The following is a 9,119-nucleotide window of genomic DNA, read 5'->3' on the forward strand; positions in this document are numbered from 1 at the left end:
AGCTACCTACATTTCAGTCCCCCAACCACACATATACAAACACACACACAGAGCCATGAATATTTCAGTACAGCTCAGCCCTCCAGATCAATACAGGCAACTCTCAAGTTCCATTGATTTTTCAGAGGTTTGGCTCACAAGGGTGATAAAATATTTCTCAAGTTATGAAACCCGAGTTAAGGAGCTTTTGCTGACACTTCAGCATTTACCAGACACATCTCTCTCTCTCTCCCTGTCTCGATTTATGACTAAGCAATAAGTCTTGGTAAGGTGGGCAGTATCATCCCATAGGGCCCACTTAAGGTCAAAAAGAGAAGTCAGGATAATAGGACAGCCCTTAAGGTCCCTAAACTTCTGTTTTCTGAGGCAATCACTTATTCTTTTCCACATGCCCTCAAAGTCCTTATTCCAACATTCATTAGGCAGCAAATGAAATTCCTTTTCAGTGTACCTCTGTAAGCTGTCAGAAAGAAAGGGACACCAAAGCAGACACCAAATAAAGCAACTCCCTGCTGAGGCAAGGAAGCTAATCCCTTCCATATGGAAAGGAAATATACTTAATTATGCATTTATGCATGTCATTGCAGGCTTATATCTTGTTTCACTTTCATCCACAATGATCCAAACCAATTTAAATACAATGAGTAAACATTTCTGTTTTTACAATAACATAAGCAAATGCTTTCTCAACATCTCCCGGCCGTTTCCTTGCAGGACGTGGCAATTCAGTGCAGCAGTCATTATTTGCACTGGAGCAGCACCTAAGGAAGTCAGCCATGGACCATGACTCCACTGTGTTAAGGTGTTTATAATCACTAAAAGCAGAAGGCAATCATTGGCCCCAAAGAACCTGCAATCAAATTGAGAAAGTACTTACGGTCTAAAGACAGAACCTGTGAATTCTGATTCCAATATTCCATCCCCAAATGGGTACCTCTGCACAACAAAGAATTACATCTTTGACCTGGTGGATAGCACACAGGCTGACATACTGCAGTCCATGAACAAAGGCTCTGCGCTGACCCCCACCAAGAGACCTGTTGCATATGGCTAATAATGCCATACGTACCTCAGTTTCTCTTTCTCCTCTTACAACTCTTTCATCTGCTTATATTACAGATTCCTTGGTGCAAGGGTTGGCTATGTCACATCCAGGCAAAGGTCTGATCTCAAGGAGAGTAGGATATACACAAACAACAAGCCTTACATTAGAATCTATCCAGGCAACAATAATAAACATGTGTCAAGTATTAGAATTCTACACATGAAAACAAAAGCAGCACCCATTGCTGGAGGTATTTAGGGGCAGGCTGATTGAAATCAGAATCAGAAACCAGTTTACTGCACACAAGCAGAAATGAGGGCCAAGACTTCATTCTGTTCCCCTATTTCTGAACCTCGTTGGTAGTTCTACACCTAACACAACATCTATCATTGAAGCATCCCAAAGCATATTTTTGTAAGTTGGGTACTTATTATTCCTTGTGTACTGATAACAGCATAAAGAAATTAAAAAAAGAAAAGAGGTTAACTGACTTGACCCATGTAAGCCATCCAGCCCCACAGCAGCTCTATTGATTCCCCATTGCCTTCTCCAGCCTTCCCTCCATTTTGTATTAGCTCTTTTGTTTTCAGGAATGAGGATTCATCTTTCACCACCTGAAACATAAAGACCTTTATCTTAGAACAACCTCATTAAGCAGGACAAGTCCTACAGACTCTCATTAGACACCAATACCACCTCCTCCCCACGTATCTGCTGTTTACCACATACAGAGGGCTGGACACTTTCTAGCATTATAGGAAATATGTTTGTTACACTGAAATGGAAGACCTGAAATTGCAGAGTTGCATATTAAGAGATATTAACAGTATGTTAATTGCTGATGATTAGACACAGAAGCCATATTACTTTGCTCATGAGTCATTTTCCTTCCATTTAACCACAGGAAGTCTCTGGTCCCTGTTTCCCTGGGTGAAATAACATCAGCTGCATGACTGCCTTCTGCTCCAAAACCCAGGAAAAGGCAAGAAATCCATACTCCATATATCTAACTTCTCCCCTACAGCAAATAGTTCCCTTCCTATCAGGAACGAGCGTATTTTTGAAGCCTCGAGGAAGAAATGGAATAACGCGATGCTCATCCATTTAATTTTCCTCCTCTTTCCCACCAATGCTTTACACTATGCTACTTACTTTATTTGTTTGGTATTTCCTTCCAGCTGCAGTAGTATGATGGCATGATGGCTTGAAGGACTTTTCTACCAGAGCCCCTAAATCCCCTCCCTGATCAGTATGCTATGCGGCTCTTCCATTTAATACGTATTCTCACTTTTGGTGCATTGCCCCCAAGACTTAGCATTTTATATTTATCTGCATTAAAACTACATTCTCCATTTACCGGCCTCAGAGTCGAGCTCTTCTAAAGGGGGTAGCAGTGCTACCTCCTTATGCAGTAAATCCTCTGCTTCCAGAAAAAAATAAGATAAAGCGTATACAGGTCATACATACACAAGACAGTACTGAACAGAGGAATTCTCAAGAACACCTGCAATGCAGGTAACTTGTGGAATACCATGTCTACAAAGCCTGAATTCAGAAGTGCTAAGCATTTAGTTATTATGATGCTTGATATTTGGGAAAAAAATACCCCAAACAATTATTTAGCCTAAAGCACAGTTTAGTAACTTAACTTCTGGTCTCATCCCTAAAATTACCAGCAAATCTACTTTGAAATCAAAGTAAAAGAATAAATTGAACCTTGTTCCAGATCCTAAACTGCTTTTTGGTAGCTCAGGAATATGATACTACCTCCGTTTCTTCATTTAAAGCTATTTTATTATTAACGTTTTTTATCCAGTAGCATGAAGAAGCCTCCAGGACTTTGAGGTCAGGGACATGCTGTGCTACCAATTCACTTCAGGTGGCAGGAGCCTGTCCCAGCCACCTGCTCATGACAGAGAAGGTTTGAGAGCACACAGGAGCACAGGAAAACTTGGCCAGCTTCACGGGTTCAGTGGCCAAGGCAAGAGTGGAAGCCACAAGAGACATTCTCTGAGCTTCAGCCTGCAATTTAGGAGGCAATACAAAGAACATGAGCATTTTGCCTCCCAAGTCATTCACACAAATAGATCTGTGTACCCGAGCAAAGGCCCACTGACAGTTACACCGCTCTGAACTAGGAATGACCTCAGGAAGGCATCTGAGTTGCAGTTGGATATCACAGTGCACCCAGAAGAGCTCATCTGAGAGAACCTTCCCTGCAGAACTTCCTTGAGGTCACAGCTTAGCATGAGTGCAGCTCTTCCATGTTCCGTCCCTTTGCCCCATGTGCTGGTCTTTAGGACTGGCAGGAAGTAGAAGGGAAAAAAATCCACTTCATTTCACTTCTCAAAACAAAACCTGGCTTTTACCTCCTTACTTGGCTGAAAGGACTCATCACTCCTTTCTTTTAAGCACATTTCAAATAGGTTCAGCAGCACAGCTCAATGAAAGTAAGAGAAGCATCCCAGTTTGCCACTTCAAAACTATAGCACAAGTGCACGCCATCCAATCAAGGTCCATTGCCTCCCATGCCAGCAATACCTTTCAAGAATTCTAAGTTAGTTAAAACTGCCTTCAAAAACCCATGTTGGCCATCTCTAATCAAATTACACTTTCCAAGCTGTTCACTCCCAAACCCTCATAAAATGCTTTCTAATATTTTTCCCACAACTGGTGTTAAACTGTAATTGCTTGCAGTATCTTTTTGCCCCTCTTGAATAATGGGTGTTAGATTTGCCACTTTATAGTCCTTGGGAATGTGACCTGTCATTATAAAGCTTCTAAAAATATCAGTTAACACTTCACAATTTTCTCTCCTTTATTTCCTTTAACAGCAATGGATGTACCCTCCCTGGACCAGATACCTGATCTGCCTTTGAGCGTAAAACCTTTCAGCAATAATTTTTGCAGTCATTTGCACACTAACACCTTTAACGTGCCTGGAAATACAAAGTCAGATCTGTAACTGATGTAAACTGGAATAACTGCATTGATTTTAGCAGTTACGTGTTTGCGTCACTTGAAGAGTTTGGTACAAATTTCTACAGATTTTCTTCGTTTAAAAGCCAAAAAACCCTCATTTCTTATTATTTAAAAGACTGATGCAATTAGCTGGAATCCCTCATAGGAGATCAAACTCATACAATGACAATAGCTGCTACTAAGCAGGCACCAACAAGCAGCAGCCACAAGAATTCTCAGATAGGAAAGGTTTTACATAGGTTCCTTTCTTGAGACGTGAGATTTGAATACAGAAATTTTTCTGAAAGCCCAAATGTTTCCTAATGCAAACAAATCCTTTCAAGCCTTCGCCATCCCATCAGCTGGTTCGTCCTGTACTCAGCAGTGGCTGGCACTCTGATTCCTTCCTCCTGAATCCTTGAACCACAACCACTGTTAGCAATAGGGCTGCAACACATACAGCCCTGCTGCTCTAATGAGCAGACTCTTAGTAGGTTTACCCTCTGACAGCTCAAGGCAGAGCATCCAGCTACAATATTTAGAAGCACATCTATTGACCAAGGATTGACTGAGCTCTCAGTAAAAAGGACAATACATGCCTGAGCAACCCCAAACTTTATACATTTCTCCTTCTTAGTATAGCCCCCAGGTGGTCCTAGCACAGCCTCTTCTCTACCTTTAAGCACAGGAACCATCCTACTACTCTCATACAATAAGCCCAGACCTCAAGAGGAAGGGGAGAGAGTCAGCTACATTCAGCATTGTTGCTAAAACTCCACAGTAGGCTGACCTCATGGCCTTTTCCAACAATCTTTAATACCCACTGTTACATGATTCCTCACGGCACTTTTTTGGCGCTGGACAGGGCAGAGGTCAAGGTCTGGAATGTCACCAGGGCTGCTACTTACCAAGTAAAGACAATTAGATGATTGTCTGGACAACTGAGCCTTGTGCTGTGTGCGATAAGCACGCCATCAGCTCTCGGAGGTGATATAAACAAGCTGCCTGGGCACTGCCTTTTCCTTTACAGCCTCCTCTTTCCTTTTCTGGGGATCTCTTGTATTCTTCTGTAAGTGCTGTTCTCTACAACACTCCTTCTCTGCAGCTGGAAGCTCCAGTGTTAGAAAAAAGCCAGCCGTGGACACTGCAGAACACAGACAGCATTTGAACCACTAAGACAAAGAGCTAGCTATCGTGGTACTTACTGCATAAGAAAACAACAACTGGAACAAAAGTGCTCATCCAAACCATTTTCTTCTAACACATTCGAAAAAAAAAATTGTTCAGATTGAGAACGTATTTAAGATAATTAAAACTCCACTTATTTCTTGTTGAGGTGGAAACATAATGCCTATTTCTAATCAAGCATATTTCTAGAACATCGATTATAACTTCCCAAAAGCATCTTTAAAACAGAAGAGAAGAAAGACTGATGGATAATTTATTCATTGTCCCACATTGTAAGAATCTGTGCCTGGAAATTCTGATGCCCCACAGCCTCACTGCAATCAGATCTGAAGAACTTTTGTTAAGTGACTGTTTGCCAACATCACATCCAGCGTTAGATCTGAAAATGCTTCCAGCGTCACCATGGTTTATTTTACTGCAAAATACTGATAATCATAGAATCCATAGGGTTGGAAGGGTCCTTGGAAGGCCATCTAGTCCAACTCTCCTGCATGAACAGGGACACAACAGCTCCATCAGTTGTCGGGGTCTGATCCAGCCTGGCCTTGAAGCCTCCAGGGATGGGGCATCCAGCACCTCTCTGGGCAACCTCTGCGGGTGCCTCAGCATCCTCACTGTAGAAGACTCTTTCCTTATATCTAACCTAAGTCTACCCTCTTTAAGCTTGAAACCATTTCCCCTTGTTCTGTCACAACAAACCTTGCTAAAGAGCCTGTCCTTTTCTTTCCTGTAGCTCCTCTTTAGATAACAAAAGGACATCAGTTAGATGCAGTTCTATAGCTTCTCTATTCCAGTGATTCTCAAGTATTTGGTGGACTATGACCACCAAAAACAACGTAATCACAGAACTAAAATCCCATTGCCTCCAACAGAATGGGCTCAAGTGCTCTGCTGAACTAGGGACTAAGCTATTAAGATTTACATGCCCTCAAGGCAAAAGTTATCTATCCTGCTCCACCGACAAGAGGAACACGAGTCCTGCAAGGAAACTCACTTACACTTACATGCCCAGATCAAACAGAAGGATGCACCAGAATCCAAAACCAACAGGCAGAAAGCAGAGTCAGACTCACGAGGAGAAAGAAGAGCATATAAGAAAGATAAGTGCATCAGCTTTGAGTAGCCTTGAAAAATTATCCTAATAGTTCCCTTCCCTCCAAATGGGCACTCGGTTCCAGTTTTAGACATGGCAAGGCAGCACAAACCCAATACGTTAAACCCAAATCTTGCCTCTGGTTTCACAGAAGGATTTATGGGAACACAACTCTTTTCAGGCTGTAGAACCTGCAAGGAAACCCCTCATGGATGTCTGTCTTACACAGAGCTCTTTCATAGGACCTTTTCAAGCCAAACTTGCGACATTTGGGAATCCTTCCCCCAAATTTCTGAAGGGACTCAGGAAGAAATCTGCCTCAGGAGAATCCTCTTTGGGCTTTTACACGGAACCCACCCACACCTAAAGGGAGGTACTTCTCAGCCCCATGCTGTGCAGATACAATCAATAAAGCTCACAGCTCTCTCCCACACTATCCATTCTCACAGCCTCGATTTAAAGAGCTCCCAATAACTTGGGACACAGCATCAAACTTCACACAGAGAGAGCATTAAGCGAGGGCAAATTCCCTCTTACATCATCCAAAGGCTGACTATATACCAGTTAACAGAATATCCAGGACGTGTTTTATTTACATTCCTCAAATCAGGCACTTGGGTTTTTATTATTTTATTTAAAACCAACTTTTGTCAGATGAGTTTGTCTGAAAATTTCTTGTAAAGCCCTGAATAAGTTCTGCTGAGCAAAGCCAGGCCTCTCTTTACTATTCTCCAAGCTTCCAAAGCACCTTCTTGCACCATAACAGCACCATGACAGAGCAATGATATAAAACCAAGGGAAATGAATCAAGGCTGTGAGTATCCACACTATTAAATGTAAAACTTCTGTTTGTGAGCCTCAAAGGTTTCTTAAAGGGTAAAGAACGTCATCAGTCCAACCGTGCTAGGAACAGTGAGTTGTGTAAAGCTTGATTTAGCACAACTTCTTGTCGGTGCAGAGGCGCTCAGGATGAAGTCCTGACTCGCATGAAGTTGGACGTTCTATTAAAATTGAGAAATAATGGCTCACTTGAAAAACATCTGTTCAAATATTCTTTGTTGTCTAGACCAGTGACAGGTTCAGATCCAGAGGAGTCCAACAGACACGCTTAAAGGCTTGGAAGGACTTCTCGGAGAAGGAGAAATTTAAAAAAATAAAATTAAATTTAAAAAGGGCTTTGGGAGAGGGAAGAAGGCATTTTTCAAAGGCATTCAGAATGCCATAGAAGCTTATTTGCTAAAGACCAAGAGGAACGTAGGTATAGTAGGGATTGATTGACCCATCTAGATGACAGAAGCTAAACAATCCCATTCCAAGATGTGGGCTGCCATTGGTACAGCACTTCCAGTGCCACACCACTCAGCAATTTTCCCAGCTTGCAGCAAAGGAATAACATGAAAGAGATAAATAAACTCACTGTCTCCAGTAGAGTTTCAAGATGTGGTGCTCAACATGATTAAAGTCTTTTCTAGCTTCTTCTAGATGCCTGTCCAGATGGTTCTGTGCCCAGCTAAGCTCAGTGCTTTTGGTTCTGGTTAATAAGAAATAACCATTAAATCGTTCAGAGAAAAATCTGCACATGCTTAGTTTGATTCTTAAATTATTTTTAGCTCACAAGAAGTAATTTATCTGTAGTAATCCAGATACAAAAGAAAAGTAAAAGAACATTTAAATGAAGACCTGTAACCTGCTCAGACTTCACAGCAACTAGCTATGCTAAATGCAAATCCCAGCTTATGTTGTTACTTCTGTAATATGCGTTAAATCAGCTTCCATTGGTAGCAATTTTCCTGCAGTAAGAGGGCCCTTCCTCCTTCCTTCATATAATTTGACCCCCAGGGCATAAGAGCTTTCTCCTCTGCAGCTCTTGCCCATCGGTGCATCTTCTTTGCATCTCTTTTCCCCTTCAACTCATTCACACTCTCTTCTAAACTCAGCTGGAAGCATCTCTTTTCCCCCTTGCCCATGACTCTTAATTTCTCTCTCCCTTGGCAGTTATTTAACTCATTAACTGAATTAATTTTAACCCTAAAGCACTTCGGGTGAATAGATTTTATGAAAGATCTGATACAAAATAAAGTCTTGGGGGCTTTATGCCACTGTAGGTGCACAAAGGGGCCTCAGTGTAACTGAGAATCAGACCCTTATTTCCCAGATTCTACATGGAGTTTAATCGCAGTGCAACGCACAGATCCCATTTAATGACAAAGTGGCTCTGAGATTGATAAAGGTCCCATGCCTCCGCTGCAGACTAAGTAGCCAAGCATCCTGAGTGGTAGAAAAATTATTCTTGGATCTGTTTGAAACAGCATTCTCCATCATTTTCCCCCACAAACTTGCTTCTTAGCAAAACTCCGATTCATTTTAGAATGCTTTTTTATTAGGTAATATTAAGAGGAGAGTAGAGTCTGACAAGGTGGTTTTGCCTTTTGCTCAGAGAGGTAGCTGCTGGGCAGGGGGAAAGAAAAACTCTGCATAGAAATAACATGGAAGTTGCCCTCCAGAATGTTTATTTTACTAGGTGCACTGATGGCTTTGAAAATCAGCTAGGTTTCTTTTTCAGGTCAATTAAACTTCTGTTCAGCAAAACTGTGCTGGAGACAAGAGCCTACCAACGTAAAGGTATTGATTGCAACCTGCTAGCACCCAAAAAGGAGCATTTCATCTGGCTGTGCACAAACGGTTCCCAAGCTTTCAATTTTTCATATAAATGCTCAGGAAAGGAGGAAGGGAGTCAGCAGGGCCTGCACAAACGTGCTTGGGACAACCAGGGGGAATCACGACCCTTCAGCAATGGCTAAATCCATGGAGCATAACACAACTTCATGGCAT

The sequence above is a fragment of the Gallus gallus genome, chromosome 22 (genome assembly GCF_016699485.2).
Source record: "Gallus gallus isolate bGalGal1 chromosome 22, bGalGal1.mat.broiler.GRCg7b, whole genome shotgun sequence".
Lineage (NCBI taxonomy): Eukaryota > Metazoa > Chordata > Aves > Galliformes > Phasianidae > Gallus > Gallus gallus.